Here is a 23,781-nt window from a genome sequence, read left to right on the forward strand (position 1 = left end):
TGTGTAAGTGAATGCCCTCTAGTGGGCACCAGAGGGCATTCACTTACACAGTAAGTTTTTCATTGAAACAGGACTCTTATGAGCCATGGAAAATTAATTTGCTTTGGAACCATAAAATGACGTTGTATAAACATTGGCATTATAATTAACTGATGTTTATGCTAATATCTAGCCTTTCGTTTTAAATTTAGCCTATTCTTAAAGTAAATTTTGGTTAATTAACGGGACTACAATTCCCAGAAATCCGGGGCTTTTCAACCACCCCGTGTATGACAGGAAAGGAAGGTATGACAACTTCCTGTCTTTATTTTGTTAAAAACACCTGATTTGATTTAGAGATTTAACCGTGAGCAAGTCAGCGGACGCTGACGAAACGGGTTGGTTTTTCTTTTGCATCTCGAAACCTGTGGATGAATTTTGAATAAAATATCAAGAATTACCTAATTCGCTGGAGTGCGACCCTGCTTTTTCTTTCAAACTGGGAGAAAAAATTGTTGGTATATATATATATATAGTGCTAGTCCTATACTTAAAGACTTTGCTGTAAAAATGGCAAAAGACTTTGTCCTTTTCTATCTCGGCGTGGATGGCACTGTGCTAATCCTATGCTTAAAGATTTTGATAGAAAAACAGACATTTGAGGTGAGCAGATCTAGAGTGTCGCTGGTGTTGAGAGTGCTCCATACAGGAGCTGCTTTCCACCTAAACTTGAGAACTACCCAGAGTTCTCTGCTTCTTTTTTGCATAATTTATTCGTCACTCTATGCCTGAAAGGGTATTTCTTTGATATATATATATATATATATATATATATATATATATATATATATTACCTACTGGCGGTCGCCAGTAGGTAGTTATAGTTAGGACCACGTTTCCATAGGAAATCCGCATATATATATATATATATTCACTGAAAAAACCATAGGTTTCACACATGTTATAGTTAGCGGAAATTTTACTGATAAAAAACCAGTGAAATTGCCCCGTTATAGTTAGTGCTGGCAACTATAACTCACGCGACCGCAATCCTCTGCTGATGCTAATACTGTATTTAGACACTTATTTGCCCATGTCTTCTTCCATACATTTTTAGCTATACATATATTACAAATATTTGTTTTTCATAAAGACACATATGTCATCAGCAGAAGATTTCGGTCGCGTGAGTTATAGTTGCCTACGGCCACCAAAAGCACAGGGGGTGGGGTAAGTGTGGATAGTTTTTTTTTTTTTTTTTTTTTTTTACCGTACGCTTACGGTAAGCGTACGGTAAGCGTACTCGGCGAAATTGCCGAAAAAAAAATAAAACCGTTTTTGCTCTTGGGGGATGTTTGGGGACTCCCTCAACATGACTATGTGGGAGGGAGTTGTCAAAACAGCCCCGTAACATGTTTTTGGCCATCTTGTTTGATAAACAACACTCAGTGCGAGAGACAAAATGGCGGCCGCCGCTTCCTGGTTTCGGCCGATTCGAATGTTTACTAAGATCTAAGAGCCAATCAGAATCGCGCTCGCGCACGCCACCGTACGCTTACGGTAAGCGTACGGTAAGCGTACCGTAAGCGGGCTCAGATATATATATTGATTTAAAGGCTATTTTCTCAGAATCTACTGAACAGATTTACACCAAACCTACAAAAGGCACTTCCTTGACCTAGGGACTACCTCTCTGCCAAATTTCTAGTAATTCTGTTCAGCCGTTCGGGCTGTAGCTCGTTCTAAAGGTCCTATGGAAAAATGCATGGGAAAAACGCGTTTTGGGACCCCCCTTTTATCTCAGCCCCCGCTTGACGAATCCCCCCGAGACTTTCAGGGTAGGAGCGGAGCGTAGCGCCCCACCTATTTTGAGAAATTCGCGAGGATTCATCGACCGGCGCCAAAGTTATTCAAAATAGAATGTTGAGGTTTTCCTATGGAAAAGGGGTCCTAACTATAACTACCTACTGGCGACCGCCAGTAGGTAATATATATATATATATATATATATATATATATATATATATATATATATATATATATATATATATATATATATATATATATATATATATCCTCAAGGCAACTCAGCAGTGTCCCCCACCAAAGAATCCACATCACAGAGGGATTCCACAGCACGGCAAGGTAGTTTAATTTGTATTTATTTCATTTTCTTCAAACACCAGGTGCAAAACAGCAGGGACGGTCCTCCATGGATGCCTCCACATTTAGACTCCGTGATACAGAGCTCCGTGGCCCCAAATTTTCTGATGGTGCATCTCCCGCGGCTGGGAGGCCGCGTGTACATCAAAGCTCCAAGGTTCCCACCTGTGGAGACGCACTCTGACATCCACTGCAGCAACCTTCATGAGGTAAAATCCGGGTCAGTGAGCGGATTCAGTTTACAGCATGCCTGTCGATTCATGCCTGACGCGTTTCGTGCTCATTGCACTCTTCAGAGGCACGACAGTCATTTTGGCATAGAGGCCACACCTCCCACTTTGAAATATGAGCCCTCCAATGGGCGACTCGAATGAGTCTGCGTTGGTTTGTGGATCTAGTGGTGTGTGCCTCAGTTATGTGCCGCTGTCTGAGACATTTCAAGCCCACCAATGGGCCTCCACTTGCACATCCGGCTTGTCACTCCTCCATGTATGCCTCCACATTGAGACTCCGTGATACAGAGCTCTGTGGCCCCAAAATTTCGGGTGGTGCATCTCCCGCGGCTGGGAGGCCGCATGTACATCAAAGCTCCAAGGTTCCCACCTGTGGAGAAGCACTCTGATATATATATATATATATATATATTACCTACTGGCGGTCGCCAGTAGGTAGTTATAGTTAGGACCACGTTTCCATAGGAAATCCGCAACATTCTATTTTGAATAACTTTGGCGCCAGTCGACGAATCCTCGCAAATTTTTCAAAATAGGTGGGGCGCTACGCTCCGCTCCTACCCTGAAAGTCTCGGGGGGATTCGTCAAGCAGGGGCTGAGATAAAAGGGGGGTCCCAAAACGCGTTTTTCCCATGCATTTTTCCATAGGACCTTTAGACACAGCTACAGCCCGAACGGCTGAACAGAATTACTTGAAATTTGGCAGAGAGCTAGACCTCAGGTCAAGGAAGTGCCTTTTGTAGGTTTGGTGTAAATCTGTTCAGTAGATTCTGAGAAAATAGCCTTTAAATCAATATATATATCTGAGCCAGCGTACGGTGCGCTTACGGTGCGCTTACCGTACGTGTACGGTGGCGTGTGCGAGCGCGATTCTGATTGGCTCTTAGATCTTAGTAAACATTCGAATCGGTCGAAACCAGGAAGCGGCGGCCGCCATTTTCTCTCTCGCTCTCTGAGTTGGGCAGCAAAAACGAAGCCAAAAAATGGCTAAAGAGGCAGTTTCGTCACATCCTAACCACCCAGCATTGATATAGGGGTCCCCAAACAACCCTCAAGCCGCAAAATCGGAAATTCGCCGATTACGCTTACCGTACGTGTACGGTAAAAATTTTAAAAAAAAAATGATCCACATTCTCCCCACCCCGTGTGCAAATGGTGCCCGAAGGCTTATAACAGCTCAAAAATTAACAAAGAATACATTTCAAAAAGATGCGCATAATATGTCCCCCATGTGCGCACGGTGCCACCCCGTGTGCAAATGGTGCCCGTATGGCACCATTTGTGCATGGCATATAACAGCTATAAAATTAACAAAGAATACATTTCAAAAAGATGCGCATAATATGTCCCCCATGTGCGCACGGTGCGCGAAGCGCATCGTGCGTACATGGCCCATCCCGCATAATGTGGGCACGCGGTGCGCGCAGCGCACCGCGTGACCACCGTGTGTGCACGGCACTAACTGCGTAAAGTGGGCGCAATATATATTCACTGAAAAAACCATAGGTTTCACACATGTTATAGTTAGCTGGACATTTTACTCATAAAAAACCAATGAAATTACCCCGTTATAGTTAGTGCAGGCAAATATAACTCATGCGACCGCAATCCTCTGCTGATGCTAATACTGTATTTAGACACTTATTTGCCCATGTCTTCTTCCATTAAATTTTAGCTATACATATATTACAAATATTTTTTTTTCATAAAGACACATATGTCATCAGCAGAGGATTGCGGTCGCGTGAGTTATAGTTGCCTGCACTAACTATAACGGGGGAATTTCATTGGTTTTTTATGAGTAAAATGTCCAGCTAACTATAACATGTGTGAAACCTATGGTTTTTTCAGTGAATTTGCAAGGTTTTTTAAATGCTAATTCCTAACTATAACGTGTGTGAAACCTATGGTTTTTTCAGTGAATTTGTACGTTTTTTTAAATGCTAAGTTACTTTACGCCATTCGTGGCGTGCGCGCCCACTTAACGCAGTTCGTTCCGTGCGCGCACGGTGCGCTTCGTGCACCGTGCGCGCACAGTAAGCACGCGGTGCGCTTCGCGCACCGCGCGCCCACTTTACGCAGTTAGTGCCGTGGATGGGCCATGTACGCTCGATGCGCTTCGCGCACCGTGCGCACGTGGAGGACATATTATGCGCTTCGATGTGAAAGATAAACATTTTTATTAAGTATACATTATTAATCATTTGCCATGCACAAATGGTGCCCTTCAGGCACCATTTGCACACGGGGTGGGGAAAGTATGTAGATTTTTTTTTAAAAATTTTTTATTTACCGTACGCGTACGGTACGCGTAATCGGCGAATTTTCGTAAAAAATTTAAAATGAAATTTTTGCCTTGGGGGTTCTTTGGGGACACAATTAGCAAGCCTAGGTGGTTGGGAGCTGTCTACACAGTCCCTTTATATGTTTAATCTCTTTGTTTTTCATCCCCCCCTCAGAGTCCGAGAGAGAAAATGGCGGCCGCCGCTTCCTGGTTTCGACCGATTCAAATGTTTACTAAGATCTAAAAGCCAAACAGAATCGCGCTCGCGCACGTCACCGTACGCGTACGGTAAGCGCACCGTAAGCGCACCGTAAGCTGGCTCAGATATATATATTGATTTAAAGGCTATTTTCTCAGAATCTACTGAACAGATTTACACCAAACCTACAAAAGGCACTTCCTTGACCTGTAGACTACCTCTCTGCCAAATTTCAAGGAACTCTGTTCAGCCGTTCGGGCTGTAGCTGTGTCTAAAGGTCCTATGGAAAAATGCATGGGAAAAACGCATTTTGGGACCCCCGTTTTATCTCAGCCCCTGCTAGACGAATCCCCCCGAGACTTTCAGGGTAGGAGCGGAGCGGAGCGCCCCACCTATTTTGAAAATTTCGCGAGGATTCGTCGACCGGCGACAAAGTTATTCAAAATAGAATGTTGCGGTTTTCCTATGGTAAGAGGGTCCTAACTATAACTACCTACTGGCGACCGCCAGTAGGTAATATATATATTCATTTATTCCAAATCTTTATTGCGGTCACTATGGACCATAAAAGAATGCAACTGAATACAATTATCAATTAAACATTACACATAAGGTAATAATAAAAATAAAAAATCTCATGTGCCGCTCATATAAAACATTTAAAATTTGAGATACAATAATATTTAGACATAATAAAACGGTTACGATTAAACCACACCACAGTTAAAAATTTGGCTACAACAAATACAGTTGGGGCAGATAGATCAGACTTTAAAATTCTATATGCGGGTTGGTGTTCCCTAAAACCCAAGTTTCTAAGGAGTGGGACAAGCCAGTGTTTCCGTGGGTTATTGTATGCAGGGCAAAAGAAAATAACATGTACTTCATCTTCTCGCAAAAGAGGACATACTTGGCAATTTGGGGTAGTATGGATCTTATGCCAATGATCTGTGTGGGCCCTCAAGGGGAGAGTTCCATAGCGCCACTGCATATACAACTTCCGTGTTAGTGGTGGACCCATATCATCAAAGACTGATTCCAAATAGTAGTGATCTTTGATAGCAAGGAAGTGTTTGGATAGTGAATCCTGGCGTAAGGGCTCTGTTGCTACCCGTAGCTTGTACTCATAGTATGCCTCCGCTAGGGATCTACGAGAGATCCTAGGACAAGCTCTCAACGGGTCAAGCCACAGCTCCGATCTCCCCATCGCTTCAAAAGTGTATTTGATATATTTAAACCAAGATATTTGTAGCACTTTTGAAAGGTGCAAAATTTCTTCAAGTTCTGCTCTATAGCTTGATAGCTCCAATGAGGTCCATATTCTGCGCCAGTAAGTCAAGGGTTTAAGTCCCAACTCCTCAGTAATTGATCTTAGGCTGAGGTCAAATCTTAACGGGAGGAGTGGGGTACTAGATGGTAGAGCAGCCAATTGCCTAATGAAATTATTCTCAGTTGTCTGTAATTTCGGGCACACTATATGCCCCCATAACTCGCCCCCGTAAGTTACTGCCCCTCTTGCCTGGGTTTTATAAATGTGGAGAGGTGGGCCTAATGGCTTATACGAGGACCTAGATATCATCCGTGATATGCCACCTGATAACTGGGCAAGTTTCAGATTTACCTTCGTTATATGCGAGTCCCAAGTCAGGGTTTGATTTAAGGTTACTCCCAGATATTCAAAAGTAAAAACCCTATCTAATCTAGCGGGTCCTATCATAGGGTTAGGGCGGGTTGTGGGGGGTGGGTTGAAAATCATGAACTTGGTTTTAGTCGCGTTCACTTCCAAACCACGCCGCTCACAAAAGTTCATGAACCCGTCCAAGACCCTCTGAAGGCCCATTGGGGATTTGGAAAGCAGCAGGGTATCATCCGCAAACATAATTGCGGGTACCCTGCTGCCATCCAGCATTGGGGCATCAATATTGCTTAACCCTGTCAGGAAGTCTATGACCCCGTCCACAAAGAGGCAAAACAGGGTTGGTGCAAGGACACAGCCCTGTCTGACCCCTGTGTCCACGGGAAAGGCATCCGAAAGGGCTCCCCCTCTGCCGCACCTCACCTTGGCAAAATTGCCCTGGTGCAATCTCATCAACATTGATAAGATGTCGACCGGGACATCTAGATCTTTTAATACTGTCCATAACTTGTCCCTGGGTACCAGGTCGAACGCTGCTCGTAGGTCCACAAAAACCGTATACAGGGTGCCTCTACCTATTAGTGCCGTCTTCCAGTATAAAAGGTTGAATCGGAAGATCTGATCTATGGTTGAGACACCCTCTCTGAACCCAGCTTGATATGGGCTCAATATTTCCCGCTCTGCAATCCAGGCCTGGAGACGGTTCAATAACAGTCTACCAAACAATTTTTGAGGAACATCTATTAAACTAATAGGTCTATAATTGGATGGGAGCAGAGGAGATCCCTTTTTAAATATTTGGACAATCTCTGCTCTCAACCAAGTATTTGGAACCTCCATACCACCCAAAATAGAATTAAATAAGCTCAGAAGATATGGAGCCCTAACAGCTGGTTCTTGTTTAAATAGGTCACCGGGCAGACCGTCTAAGCCGGGTGCCTTACCAGATGCTAACCTATCTATTGCCTCTTGTACCTCCATTATTGTAAATGGAGGCCCTTTTAATTCGGGATTATTAAAATTAATTAAGTTTGGAATGACACCATCAGGTGAACTATATAGAGATTTAAAATGGTTTTGCCATACAATGGCTGAAATATTTGGCTCGATTGCATCGGGCTGTGATTCTGACCCTGTATTCACGAGACGCCAGAATGTACGAGAGTCTCCTCGTGCCAAGGTAGTTTTCAGTTTCTCCCATTTGTTATACTCCCATTCCTTTTTAGCGAGACCGATCAGACGTTTGTATGCCGATCGCCTAGCCCTGACAACCTCAATCCCCGTACCCTTTTTCATTGCATCCAGGAGATCCGATTTGGCCTTCCGGCATGTGGAATTATACCACGTGGGGCAATAAGGGCGTCTGTTAGGTCCTTGCTGAGTTGAGAAGAGGATATCAGACAATGCTAAAATTAGGTCTTCGTGGAGCATTCCCCACTCTTTCCGGGTATCAAGGATAGTATCTTGTTCAGTAATTACAAGAGCTTTTGTGAGTATTGGGATAACCCAGGCGTAAAGCCTAGGTAGATTCTCTGGATTTGAAAGTAGTCTCTCCCATCTCACTCTCCGTCTGTTACTCGAAAGAGTTAAGCCCATCCGGGATGTCAGCATCTGATCCCTTATAGCCTTGTGGTGGAGAAGAGTATATTCCGTTTCCAGAGCATCATGGTCACTATCCAACCTCGGGATTACCCGAAAGTCTTTGATAAGTGACCACGATGCTAGGGGGACAAGAATATAATCCAATCTGGATTCCCTGCCACCTCTATTGTATGTATATTTTGGTGGAATGTCAGATTTTTTCCGGCCATTACAGGCCCAAAGACCAAATCTTAAGGTTAATGTTGTAATTTGGACAGCAAGAGGTGTCCATGCTCTTGGGCCAGGCGCCTCGAGAGGAGGTATGGACCAGAGCACATCCTCCTCATCGGCCAGACCGTCCAGTGAGCCGTGAAGTGGCTCATAGTGACAGTTTAGATCACCCCCAATTAAATAGGGAGTACCTGCGGGAATTTCACTTAGAACTACAGCGAGTTCCTCTATAGTGCAGGATTCAAGCCCATTAACAAGTGGGCGAGAATAGACGTTTACCAACATGAGTCTATTTAGGTTGGGCCATTCCAATAATACAACAAGGACGTCCTCCGTCGTAAGTGGGTGTAAGACAGCACTACATCCCAAATCTGCTGCCAACCAAGTTGCAAGTCCGCCCGACGGGCGTCCCTTCCCTCCCCATTTCGCTTTTGTGAAAAATGTCGCGTATCCTGGATAAGTCACCTCTTCACATGCCCAGGTTTCTTGAAACATACATATGTCTTTACTCCTGACAAATGTATTCCAATCTGGGCAGTGCAACTTGTTAGTGAGGCCCGCCACATTCCATGATAATATTTTTAATGCGGGGGAGGTGGTACTAACAGTGGATTCATTTGAAGCAGAAGGCCTACGGACTTGGTGCACCGTAAATATACTGGTGCCGGTGTTAGGGACTTGAGAAGTCTCCACCTCCCAGACAGGAATATCGAGGGGAGCAAGGAAGATAGGTGTCTGATTCATAATATCAGCCTTCACAGGATTGGCTTCCTCAGTTGGGGAGGCTATAAGGTAATCCTCATTGCTACCTATCCTGGACTGTCAATCTACCATACCTAAATTCCTATATCTATTCTGGGTAGGGAAATAGTCAAAATACGATGTTTCAGTCGTGGATGGAATTCTCCTTTCCCTATTGCCCCTCCTGGAACCTCTGCCCCGTACCAATTCCCAACCTCCATCTCCCTGATCTTGTAGTGGGGGTGGATAGAAGAAAGATAATGGTAAAGCTTGGATTGAGGTTCCCCTATCACGGTAGGGCCAGTTAGTTATGTATGAGGCGGTCCTGGGGTCCCTAAAGTTGACCAGGACACAGTCTCCATCGATTGATTTATTTGCACCACCCAGCCACGCATTTCGTGCTTATTGCACTCTTCAGAGGCACGACAGTCATTTTGGCATAGAGGCCACACCTCCCACTTTGAAATATGAGCCCTCCAATGGGCGACTCGAATGAGTCTGCGTTGGTTTGTGGATCTAGTGGTGTGTGCCTCAGTTATGTGCCGCTGTCTGAGACATTTCAAGCTCACCAATGGGCCTCCACTTACACATCCGGCTTGTCACTCCTCCATGGATGCCTCCACATTGAGACTCCGTGATACAGAGCTCTGTGGCCCCAAAATTTCGGGTGGTGCATCTCCCGCGGCTGGGAGGCCACATGTACATCAAAGCTCCAAGGTTCCCACCTGTGGAGAAGCACTCTGATATATATATATATATATATATATATATATATATATATATATATATATATATATATATATATATATATATATACACATATTATCTACTGGCGGTCGCCAGTAGATAGTTATAGTTAGGACCACGTTTCCATAGGAAATCCGCAACATTCTATTTTGAATAACTTTGGCGCCGGTTGACGAATCCTCGCGAATTTTTCTAAATAGGTGGGGCGCTACGCTCCGCTCCTACCCTGAAAGTCTCGGGGGGATTCGTCAAGCGGGGGCTGAGATAAAAGGGGGGTCCCAAAACACGTTTTTCCCATGCATTTTTCCATAGGACCTTTAGACACAGCTACAGCCCGAACGGCTGAACAGAATTTAATGAAATTTGTCAGAGAGGTAGTCCTCAGGTCAAGGAAGTGCCTTTTGTAGGTTTGGTGTAAATCTGTTCAGTAGATTCTGAGAAAATAGCCTTTAAATCAATATATATATCTGAGCCAGCTTATGGTGCGCTTACGGTGCGCTTACCGTACGCGTACGGTGACGTGCGCGAGCGCGATTCTGATTGGTCCTTAGATCTTAGTAAACATTCGAATCGGTCTAAACCAGGAAACGGCGGCCGCCATTTTCTCTCTCGCACTCTGACCGGGTGCTGAAAAACAAAGTGTAAAAACACGAAAAGGGGCTGTTTATACAGCTCCCAAGGACATAGCCATGTTGAGGAAGTCCCCAACGATCCCCCAAACGAAAAAAAGGCAATTTTAATTTTTTTGAAAATGTCGCCGATTACGCTTACCGTACGCGTACGGTGATAAATATAAAAAAAAAAAATCAATATCCACACTCTCCCCACCCCGTGTGCAAATGGTGCCCGTAGGGCACTATTTGTGCATGGCATATTTAACATTTTAAAAAAACATATATTTTACCTGTCACAACGATCCTCATCATATGCCCTCCATGTGCGCACGGTGCGCGAAGCGCATCGTGCGTTCATGGCCCATCTAGCGTAACGTGGGCACGCGGTGCGCAAAGCGCACCGCGTGCTCACTGTGCGTGCACAGTGCGCAAAGCGCACCGTGCGCGCACGGAACGAACTGCGTTAAGTGGGTGCGCACGCCACAAATGGCGTAAAGTAACTTAGCATTTAAAAAAACGTACAAATTCACTGAAAAAACCATAGGTTTCACACACGTTATAGTTAGGAATTAGCATTTAAAAAACCTTGCAAATTCACTGAAAAACCCATAGGTTTCACACATGTTATAGTTAGCTGGACATTTTACTGATAAAAAACCAATGAAATTCCCCCGTTATAGTTACTGTAGGCAACTATAACTCACGCGACCGTAATCCTCTGCTGATGACATATGTGTCTTTATGAAAAAAAAATATTTGTAATATATGTATAGCTAAAATTTAATGGAAGAAGACATGGGCAAATAAGTGTCTAAATATAGTATTAGCATCAGCAGAGGATTACGGTCGCGTGAGTTATAGTTGCCTACAGTAACTATAACGGGGGAATTTCATTGGTTTTTTATCAGTAAAATGTCCAGCTAACTATAACATGTGTGAAACCTATGGTTTTTTCAGTGATATATATATATCCACAACAATCCACTCCACAAGGAAGAAGTAGAGGCCACTCGGGGGAAACCTCGGGAGATCTTTAATTAAAACAGCACTTGCATAATGCATTTCGGCCTGTGAGGCCTTCCTCAGATGCAGCTGTGTTCAAGATATGGCTCCACCCGCACCTTTAGTCAACCAAAGTCTCTCCCATTGGCGGTAGTCCGCTGCCTGATAGTCATGTGCTCACAACTTCGCTATAGTTCAACTACAGCTCCCAGAATGCTGTATAACTGGGTGAGTGTTGCCTGGGAGAGACCTTTGAAATAAAACCTCTGTGGGTAATGGCAATGAAACTAAAAGGTGTCAAGTAACAAATTAAAGGAGTTCTTGTGTGACGGTGTTCCATCGATCACCCTCGAGTCCCCTTCAACGCTCCATCCTTGATGTGCATTGTGCTAGCCGGGCCGTGAGCCAGCATTTCAGTGAACCTGGCTCCCCATTAATAATGGACTGCAATCCGCAGCAGCCGCTGGTATGGTGTGCAATCCTAGGCGGGCCGGAGTCATGTCAATACCTTGATGACGAGAAAGCTGCAACAGCAGCGGGTGCCAGTGATACTCCGGTCTCTTTCAGGGAACGGTGCCTCTAATGCGCCTCTGGCCGGCGCAAAATTATCCACAACAATCTACTCCACAAGGAAGAAGTAGAGGCCACTCGGGGGAAACGTCGGGAGATCTTTAATTAAAACAGCACTTGCATAATGCATTTCGGCCTGTGAGGCCTTCCTCAGATGCAGCTGTGTTCAAGATATGGCTCCACCCTCACCTTTAGTCAACCAAAGTCTCTCCCATTGGCGGTAGTCCGCTGCCTGATAGTCATGTGCTCACAACTTCGCTATAGTTCAACTACAGCTCCCAGAATGCTGTATAACTGGGTGAGTGTTGCCTGGGAGGGACCTTTGAATATATATATATATATTCACTGAAAAAACCATAGGTTTCACACATGTTACAGTTAGCTGGACATTTCACTCGTAAAAAGCCAATGAAGTTCCCCGTTATAGTTAGTTCAGCTAACTATAACTCGCGCGCCCGCAATCCACTGCTGATGAAGTCACATATTACATCACTCATGACATGGTCAGTGACATCACTCATGACTTTTGACCGTTTCCCACAGAGGTTTGGAAGGTGATCTATAAGCTAAACTGAGAGCATATTTTCTGTAAATTCACATTATCTTTCTCAGTCATGTGAGAATGAAGTCTGACATTCTCAGTAAAACATGTACATCCAACAAGGGCAGAGACTGTCAGTTGATTCCTTTGTGTTCTACTGCAGCTTTCCAGAGAGTTCTAAAGAACAACTAGAGTGCTAACAGTCTTACTTATGACAAACGTATGGCACACCTGAAGCCATCTTGATTGGAATAAAGTGGTAACACTTAAAACATTTAATTTACAAAGGAACAAAATGAGGGGGTTCATTTTGCCATAGAAATTATGATTAGTGCTGCAGAAAGAAACATTAGGGCACGTTTTGAGTGACTTCTCAAATCCTCTTCTATTTCATAAAACAATTCTGACATGCAGACTGAAACATGCACTTTGAATACCAGCAGCAGACTTCCCTGGTGAGCAGTAGCTTTACTACAGTGATCTAATGAGCAACTAGAGTGCTACCATTCAGAATTTATGGCAAATGTGTGACACATCTGAATGCCTTCTTGATGGAACCAAAATTCAAAAACTGGAAGTATTTCCTACTGAAGAGACTGTAGTAAATGAGGAAATTAGGAAACTTCATAACAAATAAATGTCCCAAGATGGCCACCAGAGACAAAAGAGCCCAAATTTAGCCCAAATATCACCCAGATGTAGCCCAAGTGTAGCCCAATGACAGAATGTCCCAGAGTGTTCTAACGAACAACTAGAGAGCTAACAGTCTTACTTATGACAAAAGTATGGCACACCTGAAGCCATTTTGATTGGAATAAAGTGGTAACACTTAAAACATTTAATTTACAAAGAACAAAATGAGGGGGTTCATGTTGCCATAGAAATTATGATTAGTGCTGCAGAAAGAAAAATTAGGGCACATTTTGACTTCTCAAATCCTCTTCTATTTTATAAAAAAATTCTGACATGCAGACTGAAACATGCACTTTGAATACCAGCAGCAGACTTCCCTGGTGAGCAATAGCTTTACTACAGTGATCTAATGAGCAACTAGAGTGCTAACATTCAGAATTTACGGCAAATGTGTGACACATCTGAATGCCTTCTTGATGGAACCAAAGTAAAAAACTGAAAGTTTGTCCTACTGAGGAGACTGCAGTAAATGAGGAAACTTCTTAGCAAATAAATCTCCCAAGATGGCCACCAGAGACAAAAGAGCCCAAATGTACCCAAATATTACCCAGATGTAGCCCAAGTATAGCCCAATGACAGAATGTCCCAGAGTGTTATTAAGAACAACTAGAGCGCTTACTGTCTTACTTATGACAAAAGTATGGCACACCTGAAGCCATCTTGATTGGAATAAACTGGTAACACTTAAAACATTTAATTTAAAAAGGAACACAACGAGGGGGTTCATTTTGCCATAGAAATTATGATTAGTGCTGAAGAAAGAAAAATTAGGGCACATTTTGAGTGACTTCTCAAATCCTCTTCTATTTCATAAAAAAATTCTGATATGCAGACTGAAACATGCACTTTTAATACCAGCAGCAGACTTCCGCGGTGAGCAGTAGCTTCACTACAGTTATCTAATGAGCAACTAGAGTGCTAACATTCAGAATTGATGGCAAATGTGTGACATATCTGAATACCTTCTCGATGGAATCAAAGTAAAAAACTGAAAGCATTTCCTACTGAGGAGACTGCAGTAAATGAGGAAATTAGGAAACTTCATAACAAATAAATCTCCCAAGATGGCCACCAGAGACAGAAGAGCCCAAATGCAGCACAAAAATCACCCAGATGTAGCCCACATGTAGCCCAATGACAGAAGTGTGCAAAACACATATTGTTTGTGTATTTGCAGTTTTATATAGTGCAGACTTGTCAGGTATTGGAGTGCTTTACATGAGCATTGGCTACATCACACAAGATCAAATCCATTTTGGTTGTAGACATGGGGAGATTAAGTGATTTGACCAGAATCACAGAATGTTGAGCTGAAGCAGAAACTCCAACCTGGTTCCCCAGTTGCAAAGTCTGCAGCTCTGGAAGTAACACCACATCCTCTCCCCTAAGTGCAACATTTAATCAAGTGGTCAACTGGATAAAAAAACATAAAGATTACAAATAAAAAGCTACTGCTCACCAGGTTCTTTGTCGCTATTTGAAAACTCAGAAAATATGTCCTCATTTTGGTTTTTTAGAGCACTAACCATAATGTTGATGCAAATAAGACCCTCTCATATATGTAATTTCTAAAGGAAATGTGTGGCATCGTAGAATGTTGCTCACGTTGCCTGGACAAAGGAATGTTTATGATTGAGGGGTCTGAAATGATGTGAAGCAGTGAAGCAGTTGAAGGTAGCTTCAGAAGTGCTTGCAGCAGCTTATGGTGGATGGGATCATTTACTTGCAATATACATAAAGAACCAGCTATTATCACCGACTACCTTGTGCCTTTATTACACTTGGCGACGCTGGATGCTGGATGGTTCCCAATTCGTAAAGATTCATGCAAGATCCCAACACTACTTCGTTATTCAAGCATCATTTACAAAGGACACGCGTTTTGTTACGATCGTACTGCTCTACAGCTTTGCAGCACCATGTCAAGAAGTTGGTTTGGATTCTGACTGTTTTGGACTCGTTTAAATGAAACGCTGCTCTGTGAGTAAGTGCGCTCTTATCTATTTACAACAGCTGTCTTTGGATGCGTTTTTAGTCCGAGTGAAGCAACGTAATGAAGTGAGAGCATTGTGTGCGAGTAACAAATGCAAGTGAAACGGAGCATTGTTCGATTTTAAGACTTTCGGCATTTGTGTGATATCGGCCGCAATCCGGCACATCAAGGACTTTAATGAAACCTCATGGCATTTTTTAAATGTGTGCCTACCGTTTCGAACGCTGCCAAGGATCTGCCATTACACTGTTCAGTGTTCCGGTGTATGCAAGAGTAGACGCACAAACGTCTCACGCCATCTGGCCACGTTTCGTATTACGCTGGTCGTCAAGGGAACGCCTGGCGTCACCGATATTCTACACGCATCGCGCTGTTTATCTAAGCAGCGTCATCAGCTCGTTTTGCGCTGGTTGTCAAGGGAATGCTTTGTGTCAGCAACACTCTACACGCTTCGCGTTGTTTGTCTAAGCAACCGCTGTAAACAGAGAGATTGCTGCTGGACAGGAAAGTATATTTAGCTGCCTAAAGTAAACATTAAGAAGTGTATTCTTTCAGTGATACACACGTTTCACAATAAGAAGTGTACTCTTTCAGTGATACACGCATTTCACTTTAAAAAAAAAGAGAAAAGAAGAGGAACACAAAGTAATACTGGTGAATAATTTGAATAGCAAATGAAGGAAAGGAAGCAATTTGTTTTATTCATTCCGGCCTCATAGTAACCAGTGATTGTTAAGTGGCAATTCTCACATTCTCATTATCATTATTTCTTTCTCTTTGCATAAGGTACAATTTGTTTACGAAAAGTGGTCAGGTTTATAGCATTACAATGCAAAATGTTACTGCACCTCCATTTTTTCTGTCAGAACCAGGGGATCCTCCCATTAAGTGGCAAAAATGGCGCAAAGTTTTTGAAAGGTATGCTAGAGTTTGTGGTGCGTCTCTAAGTGCAGAGAGGAAGACGGCCCTGCTATTACATTGCCTAGGTTCAGAAGGACAAGAGGTCTTCGATCATCTACCTGAACTGGTTGATCGAAACCTCAATGAGTACGAAATCGCTATTGCTATGTTAGATAAACATTTTTTACCCAAGGTTAGTACCATTTTGGAGAGGTACCATTTTGGCAGAAGATCCCAATTGGAGGATGAGAGTGTCGAGAACTACATCACATCGCTCAGGAAATTGGCTTCCTCATGCAAATTCGCTGCAACTCTCGAAGAAAGGATAAGGGATCAATTCATGTTGGGTTGTAGCATTGAACGCGTCAGAGAGGAATTGTGGCAAAAAGATGAACCGAATTTAGAAGAAGTTATTGTAATTGCAAAAAGGATAGAACACTCTTTAAAATGCGTAGATGTCATAAAGAAAAATGGAGGAAGTGAAGAAAAAAACTCTGTACATACGGTCAAGACTGCACCTAGAGGAACAGTTGATCAGAAAGAAACCAAGAAAAACGAAGCTGTAAAAGAAACTCCCAGGAAATTTAATGTATCTAATGTAAAATGTTTTCGTTATGGAAAAAATGGTCACTTTGCAAACGACAGGCAATGTCCAGGGTGGAAGGTTACATGTAGCAAATGTAAAAAAAGGGGTCATTTCTCGACTATGTGTAAAGGAAAAAACTACAAAGGAAAAGTTAGTGAAATATATTATGACGTAGATGATGATTATCAAGGCCAAGATGAAGTTGATTGTGGGCAAATTCAAGTGCAGGTAGTACAAAATGGAGAGGGGAGGTATTGTCCCGTTGATGAGATCTTAGTTAATGGGAAGCCTACTAGAGTCCTTTTTGATTCAGGTGCGAAAATAACCATTATTTCCAGAGAATTTTACAAAAAAAAAATAATGGGAAAGGTAAAGGTTATTCGACCTGACATAAAGCCTGTTGCCTATGGGGGTGAACCAATTAAACTTGTTGGGTACTTCTGGGGTTTAGTTGACTACAAAGGTAGATTAGCCAGTGCAAAAATTTATATATCACAAAAGGGAGATAGCATTCTCAGCTGGTTCCACCAGAAAGATTTAGGGGTCATGCTAGATCCAAATTCGTCGCCCCCCATTATTTTGAAAGAGAGTTTTGTGTCTAAGATGGTATCTGTGGTTCAAGACTCTTCTAACAAGGAGTTTGCAGATATTTTGAGGAACAGATTTCCAAGTGTATTTTCAACCAAGTTGGGTTGCCTCAAAGGGTACTTTCATCATATCAGAATGGTTGACAATGCTAAACCAGTTTGCTGTAAAGTTAGAAATGTACCAATTGCAGTTAGAGATTTAGTCGAAGCAGAGTTGGAGCGACTCAAGGACGAAGGAGTAATTGAAGACGTAGAGGCCACTCAGTGGGTTGCTCCGGTGGTCGCAGCCAAGAAAAGTGATGGGTCCCTTCGTTTGTGTGTGGACCTTCGCGAATTAAATAAGAGTGTAGTCATTGACCAATACCCCCTACCGAACATAAGTGACATGTTGATGTTCCTAAAGGGGGCAAAAGTATTCAGTACCATTGATTTACGGTCAGCATACCACCAGATTAGATTAGATGATGATTCTAAAGATCTAACGGCCTTTGTCACCCCTTTTGGGACATTCAGGTTTGCTAGACTTCCTTTTGGGCTGGTGTCAGCAGCCTCGGTTTTCCAAAGGGCACTGGAAAAGGTTTTAAAGGGTCTAACAGGGGTAAGAATTTACCAAGATGATATTTTGATTTTTGGAGGTGACACAAAAGAACACGATGACAGATTATACAAGGTGTTGGACAGGTTGAAGGATTCTAACCTTACAGTTAAGATTGAAAAGTGCAAATTCAGGAAAAGTTCAATTGAATATTTAGGACACACTATCTCTCAAGGAGGGGTGTTACCTAAGGAGAGTCTTATTAATGCAATACAGAATCAAGCTGCACCTACGAATAGAGAGGAACTTATGAGTTTTTTAGGTATGGCCGAATACTATAACAAGTTTATTAAGGGTTTCGCTTCTTGTTGCGTGCACATGAGAGCGTTGTTGCGCAAAGGTTGTGAATTTTTGTGGGTTGCGGAATGTGAACAAGAATTCAGTGATCTTAAAGAGAAGTTAAATTCTGCTCCCAAACTGTGTAGTTTTGACCCCAAGAAGAAGTCAATTTTGATTACAGATGCAAGTTTAAAGGGACTAGGAGCAGTCTTAGTTCAAAAGGATCAGTCCCAAGAGCAAGTTATTCTTTTCCTATCCAGGAGTTTGCGAGATGCTGAGTTTCGTTACTCCGTAATAGAGCGAGAAGCTTTAGCGGTATACTGGGCAATAAGCAAATTAAAAAATTTCTTTTTGGTGGAAATTTTCAAGAACAAGGGGATCGATGCTGTTTCAGGGAGAATCACAAGATGGGTGGTCGGACTTCAAGACTACAATTTTGATGTAAAGTATCTACCTGGGGTGGAAAATAAGGTAGCTGATGCTTTGTCCAGATTAATTGGAAAGGAAAATGGCAACGGTGATGATGAGTGTGAAATGGATGAGGAAATGGTTTGTCTAGTGGAAGATTCTGCTATTGATAAGGACAAATGGAAAAAAGAGGCTCTTGAAGACCAAGTATTGGTGAAGGTTTTAGAGGCCATTAACGGTGGGTGGAAAAAAGAACATAGAGAAGACGTAGAATTGGAGAAATTTTGGCATGTTAGAGACCAGTTGTCAGAATGTGATGGTCTACTTCTCAGGGGTTTGAGGCTCATTCCACCAAGTAGCATTAGAGCAGATCTCATTTCGCTCGCACATGTTACACATCAGGGCATTTCAAAGACGAAAGAGAGACTTCGTCTCAACTATTGGTGGCCAGGGATGGATATGCAGGTTGAAAGGAAGATAAGAGAATGTGTTGAATGTGCCCTGAGCGAGAGGGTAGCGAAACCCAAGACACAACCCATGGTGATAAGGGAAAGACCTGATGCCCCTTGGAAAGAAGTGGGTTTAGACATTTTGGGCCCCATACAGTCATCGGGTACTGATTGGTATGTTTTTGTGTTAGTTGATTGTTACTCAAGATGGCCTGAAATAGGTATTTCAAGAGGGGTTGAAACAAGACATGTGATAGGTTTCTTAAAGAAAATTTTCTCTAGGGAAGGTATACCTTCTAATATTTTAACGGATAACGGGGTGCAATTTGTATCCAGGGAAATGCAATCATTTTTTGAAAAAAATGGTATCAAGCACAAAAAGTCGTCATTGTATCACCCAGAAACCAATGGCATGGTTGAGAGGTTTAACCGTGTACTAAAAGAAACTATTAACATGGCTAGGTCAAGTGGTCTGGATTGGCGTAGTCAAATTTGGGATAAGGTTGAAGCTTACAGGGTTTCGCCTCACGCTGTCACTAATAGAACGCCTTTTGAACTATTCAGGGCTAGATGTCCCAATACTCGTGTAGCCCCTCCGTGGGTAAATGATATGCAACCTGGGTTGATCACTAAAAATGATAAGTCTAACTGGAGGGTCAAAGAATCACAGAAAATTATATCTAGGAAAGAGAATTTTGATGGAAGGAAATCTGTTAAGAGGACAGTGGTGAAAGTGGGAGATTGGGTTCTCATAAAGAACCCAATCAAAAAGAGGTCTGGAGTAAGATTTTTGAAACCCATTCAAGTAATAAAAGTGTTCACAAATGCTATAAAAACTGCTGACCACCGCATTTGGAATTTGAACAGGGTGGTGGTGGTAAGGAAAGAGTTTTTGATTAGGGGGAAGTTGTCTGATGGTTTTGATGCAAGCAGGGCTCCCCAAGGTATTCGCAAATCATTGTCTGATGGTAATGATGCAAGCAGGGCTCCCCAAGGTATTCGCAAATCATCCAGGGTTTCCAAGCCTCCCATGTTTCTAAAAGATTTTGTTAAATAGGTTTTGAATTTTCTTATGTTGTATATAGGTTTGCACCACTGCTGTAATTCATACATTTGTCTTCGTAAAGGAAGGGGATGTGTGGCATCGTAGAATGTTGCTCACGTTGCCTGGACAAAGGAATGTTTATGATTGAGGGGTCTGGAATGATGTGAAGCAGTGAAGCAGTTGAAGGTAGCTTCAGAAATGCTTGCAGCAGCTTATGGTGGATGGGATCATTTACTTGCAATAAACATAAAGAACCAGCTATTATCACCGACTACCTTGTGCCTTTATTACACAATGCTCTAGGTATTACAGTTTTGATTACATCAAGATGACGTCAGGCATTCCACACTTTTGTAATAAATATAGAATGTTAGCAATCTAGTTGTTCATTGGGATACTGTTGAGAGGCAGAGGCCAGGGGCACGGACTCTGAAAATTGAAGGCAGGTAGGAGAGTGCAGAGGCAACAATTTGACCACACCGGGCAGGCAGGAAGGGCAGTGGCAGCACAACAGACTATGGAGGGCAGTGGAAAGGGGGGCAGGGGCAACAAACCAACAATACAGGGCTGGCAAGAGAGGCTGTGGCAATATAATAGACCATTGTGGGCAGAAGGAAGAGGCAGTGGTAGTACAACCATACATGCCAACAGACCCGTTTCAGCCAGGAAACGTCCAATGTTTTTAAGCTCAAATGGGCTTTATTTGATCTGTCTCCTGTCTACAATCTCCTCTTTTTCAATGTAACTCAAAGGGGAAAATCAATACAGCAGATTTTTTTCAAAATCTCCCTCTTACCAAGTTCAAAATGTTCGTAAGTATGGTACATTGGATCATGGTAGGCAGGAGGAATTGGGGTAGGGACATGGACTCGGATAACAGAGGACAGGAGGGACATAGAGAGGTGCACCAAACTGACCCTACAGGGCAGGCATCAGGGTTTGCAGCAGCACAATACTCCACACAGGGCATGCGGGACGGGAGTGCAGCACAACAATCCATAGAAAGCAATAGGGAGGGGACAGGACCATGCACATGGACGACAGAGAACAGAGGGGAAAGAGGCAATGGTAGCTAGCTGACCATAATGGACAGACAGGAGAGAAAGCTGCAGCATAACAGACCATAAAGGGCAGGAGGGACGGATCAGGGGCATTACAATGGAAAAGACAAGCCAGGAGGGAGGGAATAGGGGTCTGCACATGGAAACAGAGGGCTGGGGCAAGGGGGCAGGGCAGGAGCAGCAAGATGACCATGGAGGTCAGGCAGGATGGGCACTAGAAACAAAACACACCATGGAGAGCAACAGTGAAACTATGATGGCATACACACAGACCATGGGGGGAAAGGTGGGAGGCGGTCAGGGGCAACTAGCTGACCACACAGGGAAGGTGGGAGGGCCATGGCAGCACAGAAGACCATGCATGGCAAGTGGGAGGGTTAGTGGCAGCACAATGGCAATGATGGGCAAGAAGGAGGGTGCAGGGGCATGCACAAAGGACCATGGAGGATAGAAGGGAGGGTCAGGGCCTGGGCACAGACAAGAGAGTTCAGGGGAAGGGGTCTCACAACAGACCACGCGGGGCAGGCAGGAGGAGCAGATGAAGCACAACAGACCAGGGAGGGCAGAAGGGTGTGGCAGTAAAATGGACCATGGAGGTCAGGAGGAAGGGGATAGGCAGGGTGGAGGTGTCAGGGACAGGTTACAGTCATCTGACATTGCTAGGCAGGTGGGAGGGGAGTGGCAACTCAACAGAACACTCAGAGTAGATAGTAGTGGCAGGTCCATGGAACATGGTGGGCAAAAAGGATGGAGCAGGGGCATGCACAAAGACATCGGAGAGCAGGGGGTAGGAGAATAGGGGCATCAAGCTAAGCACAGAGGCTAAGCAGGAGGCCAATGATGGGCTATAGAATTGGGCAATGGAGGGCAGGAGGAGTGGACTGGTACATCATGCTAAATGGAGGGCAGTGGCAGCACATCAGACCATGCATGGCAGGAGGGAGGAGGCTAGTCCATGGATTCAGACAACAGAGGATAGGGAGGAGGTGGATGGGGCAGCAAGCTAACTGTTCAGAGAAGGTGGGTATTAGGAACTTTATTGTTTTTAAAACGTGTGCGAACTACTTTAAATATGAACAAGTTAGCAGCATAATCTCACTTTTATTCAGGAAGAAGAGGACGTTTGTGACTGTGACTCCGGGCTCACTTGGCAGAAACACCCCTGACCCTCCACCCCCCATCGCAAAATGTAATGCTCGTGAAAAGGGTAGGTGGACACAGTGTTATATAGAACATAGTCCTGAGAGCACGATAGAAAATGAAAACTAGATATAGTATATGGTATAAACTATGCACCAAAAAGTGTGATATAAGATGAACCGGGGCGTGAAATATAATATGCAATACATTGTGCGCAATGACAGATTCATTGGAGAGCGCAAGATAGTACAGGCACTAGCATGTGCTATGCGATATGCGCCATGGAGTGTAATATGCACAGGGCAGTGTTATGTAACCTAACTAGTCTCTAAAGTTGTAATATAAAATATGTGCTGGTGAGTGTAATGTTGCATATGCACTGTGACAAAAATATGGATCCCAGATTGTAATATGTATGGCATAGCGCTGTGCGTTATAACATAGGCATCGAGGAAGGCACGTTAGATCGGGCAATATAACCCGTGCGAAGGCAAGTGTGACATGTCATATTCACGGGGTGGTGTTACAGTGCACATGGGCTAGAGAGTGTCATAGCATACGCACTAGCTGGTGGAATACAACACAGAGGTGTGTGGCACTAGGCGGGCACTGGTGGGAGCAACACAGCATTGGGCTCAGCCAGGAGCACGCTGTGACTCTCAAGTGAGGTTCGTCTCCTTTCCAGAGAGTAAAATAAAAAGTATTTCACATCCGGCGATGGATGTGTATTTTATTAACCATGATGGGGGTTTCTTGCATAGTTTGGTCGAATTTTTGCCGAATCACCTTTGAATGGCTTTGTGTGCGTGTGTATTAAATGTGCCCGTCAATAGCTACCCATGTTTGTATAAATAAACGACAAGGGTGTCTACTTGGAGAGTACCCACCGGCGGGGGTGGCGGGATTAGGCATGGTAGGGCGTCAGACACGTCAGAGCTTCACTAGCGGTGTAAATACATTGCACGTGGATTCATTGTATGCATAGTCGCCTTTTAATGAATATCACGCAAATCGTCCTTGTTAGACCTGGCATCATTGGCATGAGTCTCTCCTCCATTTTTTTCTGTTGGCCTCCTCTGTTTATGATGTTTTTGCTGGAATATTGCTTTGGGCACTGTGCCACTGCTGATCAGTGTCACAGTGCAAGTGCTCCCTATGTTAAATTGATACATTGATTGGTGTTACCATGATTGGCTTGGTTGACTTACTGTTCAGACCCTAGTCTAGTGCACCGCGTGTGCCAAGGGCATGTAAGTTAACTGCTGCTGGTGGGCTAGCAGCACTGGTTGTGCCACCCATAGAAGCAGCGTGTAAAATGTGTCTCAGGCCTGCCATCGCAGAGCCTGTGTGCAGTCCCTGACTGCCATGTCGACTTGGCAAGGAAACCTACTTGCCAGTCTCTAAAACCTTCACTTTGCCACATTTCAGACACCTCTATGGTAGGCCCTAGGGCTGGGTGCATTGTGGGTAAAAGGTAGGTCATGCCCTGATGTGTGCGGCATGACCTAATAGTGAATTACAGCC

This window comes from Triturus cristatus, chromosome 11 (assembly GCF_964204655.1).
Source record: "Triturus cristatus chromosome 11, aTriCri1.1, whole genome shotgun sequence".
Lineage (NCBI taxonomy): Eukaryota > Metazoa > Chordata > Amphibia > Caudata > Salamandridae > Triturus > Triturus cristatus.